General features: G+C 51.3%; 1 protein-coding gene across 1 annotated transcript in view; it reads left to right on the top strand.

Moving 5' to 3' along the window:
- The first annotated feature begins 11,095 nt into the window (after positions 1-11,095).
- EIF4G3 (eukaryotic translation initiation factor 4 gamma 3) overlaps positions 11,096-14,427 on the top strand; it is a 233,278-nt gene continuing 229,946 nt past the window's right edge. The window contains exon 1 of the mRNA XM_054690849.1: positions 11,096-11,138. The gene's annotated coding sequence lies outside the window, so the exon portion shown is untranslated. The remainder of the gene's footprint in view (positions 11,139-14,427) is intronic.

Below are 14,427 nucleotides of genomic sequence, written 5' to 3'. Positions count from 1 at the left end.
CACACTTCTCAGTTATGGTGCCAAGGGTTGGAGTTCAGGTCTCCTAAAAGCAGGGAAGACTACCCAGAAATCCATGTATGTGTGGCGGAAGACTCCAGTCTGCCCCAACAGAGGTTGCACCCCCAGATCTGCAGGGTAGGGTCACATGGTGACTCAATCAACATCCATCCCACAAGTGTAGGTGGAGTGACACCTGCGTGCTGGGCACAGTCTGGTCCCATCCATGTGTTGATAGACCTGGGGGGTCACTGGGGGCTGTAAGGATTATGGTCCCTGCCCCTGGAAGAGCCATGACACAAGTCCAAGGGTGAGACGCAAAGGGAGCTCTGGGTTCCCGGCTGGGTTGATAACTGATGTGGGTGTTTCATGTTTATTTAAGGGGACCTTCCTGAGGTGGAAGGAAGGAATTCCTCAAGTGGGAAATTGAGAAAATTAAGAACACAGTGAATGCTTTCGGCCTAAGCAGAAAGCAGGCCATGCTATGTATAAAGTGAAAGATTTCTATGAAAGCAAGTTGTGATACTTATTCTCAAGCCATGCCCAGCTTCATAGAAGAGATAAATAAGCTAACATTGATTGGATACTTTTATGTGCTAAGTACTTTTATGTGCTAAGGCTATGGAAGTCCCTTCTGAATCCAGTGTGATCGAATCACAAGAAAAGAACGTCCCGGCATAAAAATAGAAGGTTAAATCTGGAAAAAAGGAGAAGGATTAAATCTGTCTGGAGGGAATCAAGGAGAGCTTGTCCCCTAAGATGATACTTGGACTGGGTTTTGAAGGATAAATAGGAGCTTGCTAGGCAGTCCAGGAGCAAGAGACACTCCAGCTGGAGGGAACAGTGCACTGGAAAGATCTAGAGGCGTGAAAGTGCATGGCTGTTGGGGTTCCTGTTAGTGGGGAAGTGGGGGAGCTGTGACTATGCAGATTGGCAAGAGCAGATGCAACAAGGTCTTAGGTTCCAGCTGAGGAACCTGGACTCTGTTCATTTTCCACTTACCCTGCATAGGAGTGAGAACTAAGCATTTTCTTCAACTTCCCTATTCAAGTGGAAGAAAAGAGCAACAAAGGTGGGGGGTTAGCGGGGAGTAGCTTGATTGCCAAGTGACCCAATATGGGAAAAGGAAAAATGTTCATCTGCGGAATTAATTCTAAATTGCTGCTGTTTCATTCTCAGGCCAGTGAGAAAAGCAGAGCATAGCAACGTACCTCGGCTCCTTTCGTGTTGGGAGAATAGGCAGGTCGGGCCAGGCTGGCTCCCACGGAGATCATCAGAGCCAACCTGCTGCTTGGCGCCAGCTGTGGGCATCTGGAAACCAGGGTCCTGCTCAAGCCATTACATGGGAGAGATGAGAATCCACGATTTTCCCAGGCAGCAAACTTGGCAGGATGATTCAATGGCACAGGCTTAACAAGGGCCAGGGTAAGCCTGGGCCACCCAGGGTGGAAGGATGTGGTTTTCACATTCAAGATGGGATCTGTGGGTGATTGTGTGGAGTTTCTGGGTTTTAGAGTGTTGGAGGGTTGCTCAGTGGGTGTTAGTGGCCTCTCACTGGGTCAGACCCAGCGGCAATGAGGGTTGACCTCATGACGGGGAAATGTTAGTTCTTTGCAGCCACATGTGCTAGTGGTCGGTGTCTACTTGCTTATTTAATCCTCACAATACTGGAAAGTAGGAACTGATACAAATAAAACACTGAAAAAAATTTTTTTTTAAGATTTATTTATGCAAGGACTGGGGTACAGGCCAGAGGCGCGGGAGGGTGAGAGAATCCACCAGAGACAGAGCAGGGAGCAGGACAGACAGAAAACATTGCTGAGGGGAGTAGCTGGTGTGACAGGAGAGGTCTACCGTGCCATGTGGGAATCTCCCTGGCCAGCAGGGAATTAAACCTGTGCTGCAGAGGCTGCGGACAGTTTCACAGCGCTGCGCTCAACACGCTGTGCTTAACCTGCTGCGCCACTGGAGAGGCCCCTGAAAAAAATGCTTTTTTACGGTTGCTAAAACTGACCCCAGTGGGGTTCTGTAACTTGCTCAAGGACGTGCGTTCAAAGTGGCAGAGCTGGAGAGAACTTCTGCAACTCAAATCTGAGACTATGACAACAAAACCCCAATAACAGGCAGAATTCGCAAGGACATTTCTCTAAAGAGGGTGTCAAAGGCCAATAAGCACAGGGAAAGATGTTCAACATCATTGATCAGCAGAGACAGGCAAATCAAAACGTGACTAGGGGCCTCCCTGGTGGCGCAGCGGTTGAGTGTTGGGTTGCAAAGCTGCCCGCAGCCTCTGCAGCGCTGGTTCGATCCCGGCTGCTCCCCGGCCACCGGAGGAGGGTCCCATATGGCGCGCGGACCTCTCCTGCCGCCCGCTGCTCCCCTCAGCAGTGTACTTTGGTCCTTCTGCCTGCTCTGCTCCCCATTCTGGCTCTGGTGAATTCTCTCACTCTCCCATGCTTCTGACTGTGCCCAGTGATTGTATAAAAAAATAAAAAATAAATCTTTAAAAAAAAACAAACACGCAACTAGGATACCACTTCACACCCGTTGGGATGGCTGTTACTAAAACAACAACAAAACAGCAAGTGTTGGTAAGGACTCCGCACAGCTGGAACCTCTGTGCATTGCAGGCTGGGATATGATATGGTGGAGCCGTTGTGGAAAATGGTCTGGCATTGCCTCAAAAAATAAAACACAGGCCTCCCTGGTGGTGCAAGGGGTTAGAATGCAACCTATGAAGCTGTCCGCAGCCACTGCAGCACGAGTTCGATCCCCAGCCAGGGAGCTACCCACATGGCACAGCAGACCTCTCCTGACTCGCCCGCTGCTCCCCTCAGCAGTGTATTTCAATCAGTCTGCCTGTTCTGCTCCCCACTCTGTCGCTGGTGAATCCTCTCACCTCCCACACCTCTGGCCTGTACCCCAGCTCTTGTATGCATAAGTAAATAAATCTTAAAAAAAAAATAAAACACAGAATGATGGTCATCCAGCAATTTCACTGCTAGGTATCTACCTCCGAGAACTGGAAGCAGGGGCTGAAACAGATACTATGTTCCCAGCAGCTGCAAGAAGGAAACCACTCAAATGCCCACTGATGTCTGAATGGGTAAGCAAAAGGTGGTATATCCAGTCAGTGGATTACTCTTCAGTCTTGAAAAGGAATTCAATTCTGAGACATGCTGTGAAATGAAGGGACCTTAAAAATACTGTACTCAGAGTGAAATTAGCCAGACGCTGAAGGAACAGTATTCTGTGATTCTATTTATACAAGGCACCCAGAGGAGTCAAATTCATGGAGCCAGAAAGTGGAGGGGTGATTGTCATTGTGCCAGGGACTGAGTGAGGGGAGCAGGGGGACTTACTGTCTAGTGGCTGAGAGTTTCAGTTTGGGGAAAGTTCTGGAGAGGAGTGTTGGTGACTGCACAGCAAAGTGAAAGCCACTGAATTGTACACTAAAGTCATCAATTTTATGCTGCGTCTATCTTATCACAAAAAAAAAAATTGCAAGAAAAAAAGTTGGGGCAGAGTCAGGATCAGGGCCAACTCTGGTATGGGGAAGTCTGAGCAGCTCCGCCAATCTGGAAGCTCTCAGAATCCATGCCCTTTGGGTTTTTATGAAGGCTTCAGTACACAGGCAGCTGATTAACTCATCGGACACGGGGAGTGGTTCAACCTCTAGTCTCTCTGGTCTTCCTAGAGGTCAGGACTGAAAGTTCCAACTCTCTCATCATGGGGTTGGTTCCCTTGGCAACGGCCCCTCTTCTTGGATGACCTAGGGTCTTTCCTAGTCATATATTAACATAACAAAACACACCTTTATTCTCGCCTCACTTAGGAAATTCCAAAGGTTTTAGGAGCTCTGTGTTAGGAAGAGCCAGGATGAAGACCAAGTATGTATTTCTTACTGGGTCATGGTATCACAAGCACATGCTACATGTCAGGTGCTATTTTAGGATCTGGAGATACAACAATAAACAAAACAGGCAAACTCCCTACTCTCCTGGGACTAAATTCTAATGCGGAGAATTATGTTCATAACTCATGAACATGAAAATGTCAGTGTCAGGTGGTGATAGTACAATGGAGGGCAGGAGAGTGGGCTAGGTGGGCTGGGTTGGGGTGGGTCAGTGATTTTTCTGGATGATCAGGGAAGGCTCTCTGATAAGGCAGCATTTAGCAGAGAGGAAGCTAGGGAATGAGCAGTGCAGATAATCTCCAGGAGAGGAAACAGAAGTGCAAAGGCCGGGAGATGGGGTGTGCTCCTGTATAAAGAAACATCCAAAAGGCCAGTGCACCAGAGGAGGCTAGTGGAGAATCTCAGCGAGGTGGGGTGGGAGAGGGTGAGCAGGTAGGTTGGGCTTTGGAGGCCATGTTGCAGGGCAGGGAGAGGGGCACCCCAGAGCCCCCAAACCTGCCTGCTCTCGATAGGTTCTGCCATCCACCACCATCTGCCTCATCAACACAAAACATTTGAGACTTTAATGAAAAGGAACTTTAATACAATTAGTAAACAATATAGGAAAGGCAAAGACTATGGTTTCTAGGGGCCTCCCCTGGTGGCGCAGGTGGTTGAATGCAGCACTGTGAAGCTGTCTGCAGCCTCTGCAGTGCAGGTTTGATCCCCACCAGCAGGCGAGAATCCCACAGGGCGCAGTAGACCTCTCCTGTCTCGCCCACTGCTCCCCTCAGCAGTGTATTTCGTCAGTCTGCCTGCTGTTTTCCACTGTCTCTGGTGAATACTCTCACCCTTCTGCTCATCTGGCCTGTACCCCGGTTCTTATATGCATGAATAAATCAATCTTTAAAAAAAAAAGAATATAATTTCTAAATCAAGCACCCAAAGTTACCCGTCCCTTCATGGGTAAAAAAGTCCACCCAAACAGAATTGGCCCAGAGCAAGTCCCCAAAGCCTGCACAAGTCCAGAGCACCTTTTAGTGGGGACCCACAGAAAAGGATCAGAAACAACCAGACAAGTCTGGGAGGAAAAAAGCAAAATCAAATTCATGATAAAAGCTGCCATTGTCACCTGCCCATGGGTCTCTCACCCACATCTGTTTCACCCAGTCCACGACCAAAAGGCAAGCGCAGTTTCTTCATGTATGTCTCTGCTCCACGTGCCTCCTGCAGGTCTCCTTCTGGCTCTCCATCCTGCTTCCTTCCTTCCTTCCTCCCTCCGTCCCTTCTGCAGCTTCTTCTAGTCTCTGCTCAGCTCCACTCTCCTTTGGGTGTGGCAGGAAACCTGGAACCTCCCCCCTTCCTGGGGACCACCCTGTTACAGCCACTGAAGAGACTTTGGCTTTTACTCCTATGGACAAGGTAAGACAGTGGAGGCCTCTGAGCAGAGAAGTGACATGATCCTTTTTTTTTAAACCTTAACTTTTTTGTAAATATTTATTTATGCATTCAAGAACTGGGGTGTGAGCCAGAGGTATGTATGTGTGTGTGGGGGGTTGTGTGTGGGAGGATTCACCAGAGAGTGGGGAGCAGAACAAGCAGATCTACTGAAATACACTGCTGAGGGGAGCAGCGGGCAAGACAGGAGAGGTCTGCTGTACCATGTGGGTAGCTCCCTGGCCAGGGATGGAACTCGTGCTGCAGTGGCTGGCAATAGCTTGATAGTACTGAGACTTTAACCCCTGAGCCACCAGGGAGGAGGCCCCTTGCTGCGTGATCTTGAGACAATCCTTTCCTATCTCTGGCCTGTATTCCTAAATCTAGGACACTGGGTAAGATAATCCTTAGGACATCTACTCAGTCCTGAGTAGACTTGATTATAATACTTAAAAAAAAAAAAGGTAAAAAAAAATTATGAGGGCTGTGGTCCCTTCTAAGAACAGCTGAGAAATGGAAGGCCATTACACACCCTGTGGGCAAAGGAGTAGGGCAACTTGGAGCCACGAGAAGTGAGAATGGCAGCAAGTTAGAGAAGTTGCAATTCTGCCCCAGAGGAAATAAAGAAGGAACAAAGCTTTGTCAGATGTCTGCTTGGCTGAGGGCTTGGTGATGCACTTTACAGACCAGTGCCTACAAATCTATCCTCAATCCTTTAGAGGCAGGCTCCTGTCTTCATTTTGCAAGTGGCTAGAGAAGTTAGGAAACTCGCTGAAGGACAGACAGGTAGCCTGTGAGGTTAGAGCTGAGATCTGTCTCCAAAGTTCAACCTTTGGAAGGAAGCACAGCCCTCTGATGCCTGGTGGGGCCTGTGGGACAGACATGTTCCGGAAGGCGCATTCGCAGCCACTATGAACGTGCTTGCAGTATGGGAAAGGGGAAAATATTTACTTTTTCCCATTGGGGCTTGATTCCTCCCACCCATATCCATTTCAGATGGGGGCCTTTCCTTTAATTTTTTTAAAGGAAACCCATTGGCTTCCCATCTCTGTCTTTTCTTTTTTTTTTTTTTTTTAACATTTAGTTTTTAGGGCCTCCCTGGTGGCAAGAGGGGTTAAGACACAACCTATGAAGCTGTCCGCAGCCACTGCAGCACGAGTTTGATCCCTGGCCAGGGAGCTACCCACATGGCACAGCAGACCTCTCCTGTCTTGCCCACTGCTCCCCTCAGCAGTGTATTTCAGTCAGTCTGCTTGTTCTGCTCTTCACTCTGTCTCTGGTGAATCCTCTCACCTCCACGCCTCTGGCCTGTACCCCAGTTCTTGTATGCATAAATAAATCTTAAAAATAAAGATTTAGTTTTTAATTTTTTTAAAAAAGATTTATTTATTTATTTATACAAGTACTGGGTACAGTCAGAAGCATGGGAGAGTGAGAGAATTCACCAGAGCCAGAGGGGAGAGCAGAAGGCAGACTGACGAAGTACACTGCTGAGGGGAGCAGCGGGCAGCAGGAGAGGTCTGCCCACCATGTGGGACCCTCATCGGTGGCCGGGGATGGAACTGGCGCTGCAGAGGCTGTGGGCAGCTTCGCAACCCAGCGCTCAACCACTGCACCACTGGGGAGGCCCAAGATTTAGTTTTTTATTTATGCATATAAGAACTGGGGTCTGGGCCAGAGGTGCGGGGGGATGAAAGGATTCACCATGGACAGCCCATCTCTGTCTTAACTGCTCAGGGTCTCCATCTTGGGCCACTAAGGTCCATGCCCCCAGCTCCATCTCATCAGGGAACTTTACTGGGAAAGTTTGCATGTCCCGGAGTGGAGCATTTAATAATATAGAAATCCCACCGTGGAGTCTAAAGATGGCTTCAGGTGGTGCAATGTCACTCGTCTTTAAGTTAAAGGCCAGTCCCCTCTAGGAGGAAAAATAAAGGGGCCAGAGAATGGCAGCCACAACAATATTTTTGTTTTTTCTTTATTAAAAAATATTTTTGAACTCGACATGAAGTCTTCTGCCAACTTACAATTATTCCAGCCTCCAGAAAGTTTTACCTTGTCTGTTGAGTGCTGGGTATCAAGGGTATTTTAAGTGACTAAGTAGTGTTCCTGTGTAAATTAATAACGGCTAAGTCTGGCCGCCCGGGGATCGAATTCGTGCTGCAGAGGCTGCGGACAGCGTCATAGCTTGCGTCCTAACCCCCTGCGCCACCCTGGGAGGCACCTAAGTCTTTTTATCTGTTGTTTTATTTTTTGTGAGGGGAGGTACAGTCTCCACTTTATAGCTGGGAAAATCAAGGCTTGGAGAGGTTCAGTGATTTCTCCAAAATCTTACAGCTAAAGAAATGGCAGGGCTAAGACTCAAACTAAGGTTGATTCCTGAGAGCTAAGCACGCACTCTGAAGGGGCAAAGGCGCCTTGCTTAACCTGGGAAGTGAGGTTAAGCCAAGCCTTGAAGCCAGTGCAGCAATTAGCCAACTGGCTAAGGGGAGAAACGATGTTTGGGGATTATAAGTAGTAGGAACAGGCCCATTGTGGGGAGAGCAGTTTTGTTTGTAGTGGACCAAGGTGACTGCAGCTCTGGATTTGAAACGGAGTTCAGATCTCAATCTTAAAGCTAGATTGTATCCTGCAATGGGGAGCCATGAGGGCTCTCAACAGTTATGACCTCAGAATTAGCGCTTCTTGTTGACTGTGACTCTGACACTGTGGGGAAGTTGGTATGTTGAAGACAATGGTGGCACAGACCTGGAGTCAGATGCCTTGGGGTTAAATACAGTGTTTCCACCTGAAATTTATACAAGTTGCTTCTTCACATACTTTGAACTGTTATTTTTTTCTTTGTAAATGGGATAGAATACACTTTGCAGAATTGTTCAGGGGAATGAATTAATCTGAGCAAAATGTCTATTGGGTTGTACTTTGACACATAGTGGGTGTTCATTATTATCAGCTGCTCTGCGTGAGAGGCCAGGTTTTGGTGAGGGCCAGCTTTTGGCTGAAGGGAGAGCGTGCTACCTTTTGGCATTGCTCCCGGTAAGATCTCCCTGCATTGATTGCCTGGGGCCAGAATCTTATCAGGGACTTTTACATTATTTTGCTCAAGGTCTACTGTTTTAAGAGAGATAATACTCATAAAGTGATTAGCAACAAAGACCAGGCACACATTAATAGCTATTATTAAGTCAGAAAATGAAACTAGCTCAGAAAAGAACAACAGTTAAGCAATTATCATTCTGTTATCACACTAGCGGAAAAGAAAAACTAATTTCCACTTCTCCAACAGGTTTTGATTGGGATTAGGAAGCCTCTTGACCAAGGAAGGAGAATAAGGGGAACCAAAGGACCACTTGGGATTTTTCTTGGCGCCAACCCATATCTGGAAAAGAGCAAAAATCCAATCCTAAATCATCAGTGTTACAAATCCAAATGGTACGATACCAGGGCATGACTTCATTTTTGTCTTCCAGTCTGAAAATAAGGGGCGAGGCTTCCTCTGCAGGGTAAGGAACCGTGGAACCCTCCTGTGGCGGAGGGTGTGGCATCACCTTTCCCCAGATACTTCTTTCTCTAAGAGGGAGCAACTGGGACTCCCAGGAATTATCCAGAGTTAAGCACTCATTCTGTGTGTGAAAAAACAAAAAACAGAAAGAAGAACGAAAGAAAGAACGAAAGAAAGAACGAAAGAACGAAAGAAAGAAAGAAAGAAAGAAAGAAAGAAAGAAAGAAAATAAGGAATGCGCGTGAAACAGTGTAGCAGGAGTCAGAACACTTCAAACTTTGACTCTGCCAGCCACACTCTCCATGTGACCTCGAGAAAATCTCTTGACCTGTTTTGAGCTTCAGTTTTCTTAACTGTGCGATGGTACTGAGCCTTCCGGAGGTCAGTTTCTTCATCTGTAAAACGGGTACGACTGATTTCCCAGGACAGGAGATTACCAACACGACGTGTTGGGTGCCTGGTAACCATTATCTGTGGCTTCGTGATCCCTGCGAGTCCCCCCAGTACTCCTGTGCTCAGGGCACGGCTTGGGGTGTGCAGGGAGGGGTCTGGGTCGGTCCAGCTGTGGAGAAAAGGACATGAACAACGAGTGTCACCCGGGGTAGGAAACCAGGGAGCTGGCAGCTAGTCAGCGGGCACCAAACTCTTGGGGCAGACGTCCTTAAAATCCATCCACAGGGGCCTCCTTGGTGGCCCAAGGGGTTAAGACACAGCCTATGAAGCTATTAGCAGCCTCTGCAGCACCAGTTCGATCCCCGTCCAGGGAGCAACCCACATGGAGCCCAGACCTCTCCCGGCTCGCCCGCTGCTCCCCTCAGCAGTGTATTTCAGTCAGTCTGCCTGTTCGGTTCCCCGCTCTGTCTCTGGTGAATCCTCTCACCCCCACACCTCTGGCCTGTACCCCAGTTCTTGTATGCAGAAATAAATAAATCTCTGGAAAAAAAAATCCAGTCAAGCCCGCTGGTTCTCCGAGTCTGGGCGGCTCAGGCCCCCGGGCACCGCGGCAGGCGGCACAGCCGCCCCGGGGAAGTGGCCTTTGGCGCCAGCCCGCGCCCGCGCGCCCCGGGCCGGGTGACCTTGGGCCACTCACTCGCCGCTGCAGCCCGGCGGCCTGCGGGAGTCGCGCCGGGCACTTGCCTCACTTACCCCTGCGAGCGCGGGGGAAATGTCGACACAATGGCCTCGAGCGGCGGAGCCGGGGCGGCCAACCGCTGTCTGTTCCGCCGCGGCCCGGCCCGCGGGCGTCCCCGGCCGGCGGCTCCTCCGCCGTGACCGAGTGTCTCGCCGCGCCGCTCCCGCCCTGCGGGCAGGGCTCGCGGACCCGGGCGCCGGGCCGCTGCCATTGTTCGGGAGGCCGGGCGGCAGGGGAGGGCTCTCGCCGCGCAGACCTCGCCTTTGGTCTCTGCCTCCGCCCCGCGTCCCCGCCGCGCCGCGGCCGGGAAGCTCTTCTCGCCGATCCTTCCCGAGGAAGCGAGTCGGCCTCGGCGCGCTCCCGAACGGCCGCCGAAGACGCCCCCGAGCGCGCCCGAAGAATCCCGACGGCTCAGTCTCCGGAAAGAGCCGAAGGGGCCTCCCACCCTCGGTCGCCCGAGCCCCTCCGAAAAGGCCCGAAGGTTTCCGAGCGGCCGTCCTGCCGGACTGCTGGAGGCGGCCGCAGCGCCATGTTGGATGCTCTGCTCGTTGAGTGAAGAAAATCCGCCGGCATCGCCTGAGCCCCGTTACCGAGAAGGGCGCCGCTTCCCCCGGGGAGGGGGATAAAGACCCCCCGCCGCCGGCCCATGAGGATATTGCCGTGAAAGGTCCGGTCTCTCCGCCTCCTGCCCCCGCCGGGTCCGGCCCCCCCCTGGGGTCGCGTTGTCACGGAGACCGGCGGCCGGTGGTGCTGGCCCGCGGGGCGGCTGCTGCTGCCCGCGGCGGCGGCGGCGGCGGCGGCGGCAGCGGCGGCGGCGGCGGCGGCGGCGGAGGGCGTGTGCGACCGGCCCCGGCCCCCTCCTCCTCCTCCTGCTCCCGGCCTCCCCCCGGCCCCCGGCTCCCGCCGCCTCCCCGGGTCTGCCCCCCTCCCGCGCCCCCGCCGCCCCGGCCCCCGCCCCCGGCGCGCCCGGTCCCGCTCTGGGGGGGTTGGTGGCTCCGCTGTGCCATGAGTTTACCGCAGAAACCGGCTCTGAAATCAGGCTCGGCGGCGGCGGCGGGACCCGGACCCGGCCCCGGAGCGGCGGCGGCGGCGGCGGCGGGACCGCCTCCTCCTCACCCGGCGGCGGCGGCGCCTCCCGCGAGCGGCAGGGCCCTGCAGCCCCCGGCGCCCCAACAGTATCCTTTTCGCTGTGGGCCTCGGCCCGGGCCCCGGGAGGGCGGCGCCCCGGGTCCCCGCGCCCCCCGAGGCCGGCGCCGGCCCCCCCGCGGGGTCCCCCCCCCGGCCGAGCGCCGGGGCCGCCCCGCGGGGCTTCTCCTGAGCGGGCTGCGCCCCGCGCCGCCGCCGCCCCCCGCCGCCGGGCCCGGGGCGCCCCCCGCTCGTGGTGGTGGCACCCCGTAAACTTTGTGGGTGCGTTTCCCGTGGCGCGATCGCCCCGCGGCCGAGGTGAGTGCTGCTCCGGCCCGCGGGGTCCCGGGCGGCGGGCGCTGCGCGGCGGCTCGCGGGGGCGCGCCGGGCGCGCGAGGGGGTCCCCCCGGCGCCCCGCCGCGGCCGAGAGGAAGAGGAAGTCGCCGGCGCGCCGCGTCGCCCCGAAAGCCCGACTTCTTGGGAGGCTGGCGCGGCGCGGGCGGCGTGGAAGGGCTTTCGTTCTCTCTGGAGGGGCCCCGGGTCTCGGGGTGCCCCGGGGTTTGCGCGTCCCGGGTGGACGGACGCGGCGACGGGGTGTTCCCGGCGGAAAGTAGCGGCGAGAGGAGAAGGTGGGGCTCCCGGGCCGCCGAGGCGCCGGGCAGGTGCCTGACGGGGCCTCCTCGTGCGCCCCCACCCGGGGCGGCGGGGATCCCCCACCGGGGGTCCTTGGACGGGGCCGTGCGTGTGTGTATGTGCGCGCGCGCGTGTGCATGCGTGTGTGTGCGTGTGCATCACGGGCTGGGCCTGCGGAGCCGGCGCCCCGGCAGGTGAACTCGCTGCCGCGGGGCTCCCGCGTCCCTGCACAGCCTGGGGCGTGATGCGCGTCTGCATCCCGATCGCTCGGCGCGGGGACAGGTGTGTCCTTTCTAGAGTCACTCCAGGTCATCGGTTTGCGTTCTGTCAAGTGTCATTGACTCTGCTCTTTGACTGTTGTCAGCCTACATTTTTTTTTTCCCCCCCAGTCCAGGCACTGTGGTGCAGAGTCAAGAAAAATTCCATTCCAGGGCGATGTGTGTACGGGTCTCCTGTTTCTGTGCGCCTGCATGAGACTGCTAATTAGGACTTGCTCCCCGACGAGAGTACCTTAGTGTTGCTCATGGACAACCTGGTTAGTTTTGAGCAGTATCCTTAGTTGCTTCTCTGTGGGGGAAAAAGCGTGGCTGATGTCCTACCTCAAGGTAGAGTTGGATGCCGGATCTCTTGAAATGCACCTTCACTTGTTGCTTTGGGAGTTTAAATTCCTTTCTAATTTCAGTCTTTGTTTTTCCTCTTGATAACCTGTGCTTGCCTCAGGCTGCGTTTCTGTAAGGTGTCACCAAGTAAATGATTCACTACCTGCGTTTCTTAAATAGAAGTGAAAGGAAGCCCATACTATATGTTACTGATGTACCAAGCGATGAGAACCTCAGTGCTGATTATGACAGTGCTGGGTGAATTTAGTTTGGACTCACAAAATTATGACTCAGATGTTTCAAGTGTGTTTTTTCTGATTGCATTTCATGAGGGAAGAACTTAGAAAAAGCTGAGTTGGTTGCAACATAAAAATAATTATTAATACTGCCACTTAATTTTCTTTTGCATGAAAGAAGCAGTTGTTAAAGGGGGTAACTTTAAGATGTAGTTTCTGATAGAAAATCAGTTTCTGTAGTTTCTGTAGTTTCTGATCTAAATTTTTTAATCTATTTGTAATAAGATACTTGGTTTTATGTATCTGTAAGTTTTTATTTTGTCTCATGTCATTGAAGCTAAAATTAATTTTCCTCTCCATGGATTTCACAACACTGTTGTCTTCTCTTTGCTTTAAGCACTGAAAGGTTGCAATTGCTGAAATCTAAAAGTCTATATAGTGAATGCAGTGTAGGTCAGAGATTTCATTAGAACCTATCGGTGGTGAGATGTTATCAGTGGTTGTGGGGAATTGGTTAAAAAGTAGGTTGAGATGAGCAACTCTGATTTCTTACCCTGAGGAAGTATGGGAATTTGTATTTGTTTAATGGAAACGGTCATCTTGTGATAAGCTGATACAATTTGAAGGGCGGGGGAAGCCCAGGGCTTGGTTGTATGACTTGATAAATCTCCTGCGTCTCAAAATGTATGGATACATTTGTGTTGAATTGTATCAATAAATTCAGCTAGTATTCTAAATTTGTAAAAATACTAGGAGATTTGTGTGTCAAAGTGTCTTTCATTTATACTGAGGGCTCAAGTGACACATCAGAAAAGAAGGGAAATATTAGTCATAATATAAACTGGAGCCTGCATCAGTTTTGCACAGCAAGCCTGTAAGGCAGTTTCCCCAGTGGAGGATGGGCAGGGATGGTGGCTGATGAGAGAAGTAAACCCTGATATCACAAGGGAGAAATATACTTAGAATTTTTTCAAGAACACAATCCACTGTGAATTGTTCATGACATTAACACTTTTAGAATACTTTCAGATGTGTTCACCCAGTTTTCCAATATTAGGTTCCAAAGAGGCTCTATCGAGAATCTTAGCGTGATTCTTAACTTTTTCTGGGTGACACACAATTTTGACTTTTTGATAAAAGCTGATAGGTTTCTCTATAGAAAACTGTCCGAACATAGAAAATCTTGCTTGCGTTTTCAGAGATTTCTTGGATATCTATAAAACCTAGCCCTTTAGTTGGAAATTGCTCACCCTTCAGCTGTTCATTTTTAAAGAGATAGTTTAAATTCAGGTACTCAAACAATAACAGACTGGAACAATTTTGCAGTCTGTTGAGAATACACAGTGTTCTCTCTGTTTATATGGAAAGACTTCAAGGTGTAATTTCTCTCAGGGCTGCTGACATTTCTGGGGAGTCTAGTGACTGTTTTGGGGCAGCCACTTTGGTTAAGAAAATCAGGGCACTGGGTCCTTTGAAGGACCTAATTTGGAAAAAGGCCTGTGGTGACCCCAAAATGACCTGTGTCCTTAACTATTTTTGCCTTAGTTATGACATACATTAAAGTACTCCTGGTGTTTTTTTTTTTTTTTTTGTAATTTTCCTGTTTTTGTTTACTGTGCTGATTCTCAGATTTATCATAGGTTAGAGTGAGTATGCTTGCTTTCTCCTTTCTTGCCTCTTTTCCAAAGCTAAACTGAATATAGTGCCTATGTCCTAGAGCTCTACAGGCATGATTTATTTTTAAAAGATTTATTTTTATTTATGCATACAAGAACTGGGGTGTAGGCCAGAGGTGCAGGGGATGAGAGGATTCACCAGAGACAGAGTGAGGAGTAGAACAGGCAGATCTACTGAAATACACTGCTGAGGGG

This window comes from Talpa occidentalis, unplaced genomic scaffold (genome assembly GCF_014898055.3).
Source record: "Talpa occidentalis isolate TD23 unplaced genomic scaffold, MPIMG_talOcc4v2.1 talOcc4.9, whole genome shotgun sequence".
In the NCBI taxonomy this organism is placed as follows: Eukaryota; Metazoa; Chordata; class Mammalia; order Eulipotyphla; family Talpidae; genus Talpa; species Talpa occidentalis.
The sequence above is the reverse complement of the archived record's forward strand: the minus strand, read 5'-3'. Positions and strand labels throughout refer to the sequence as shown.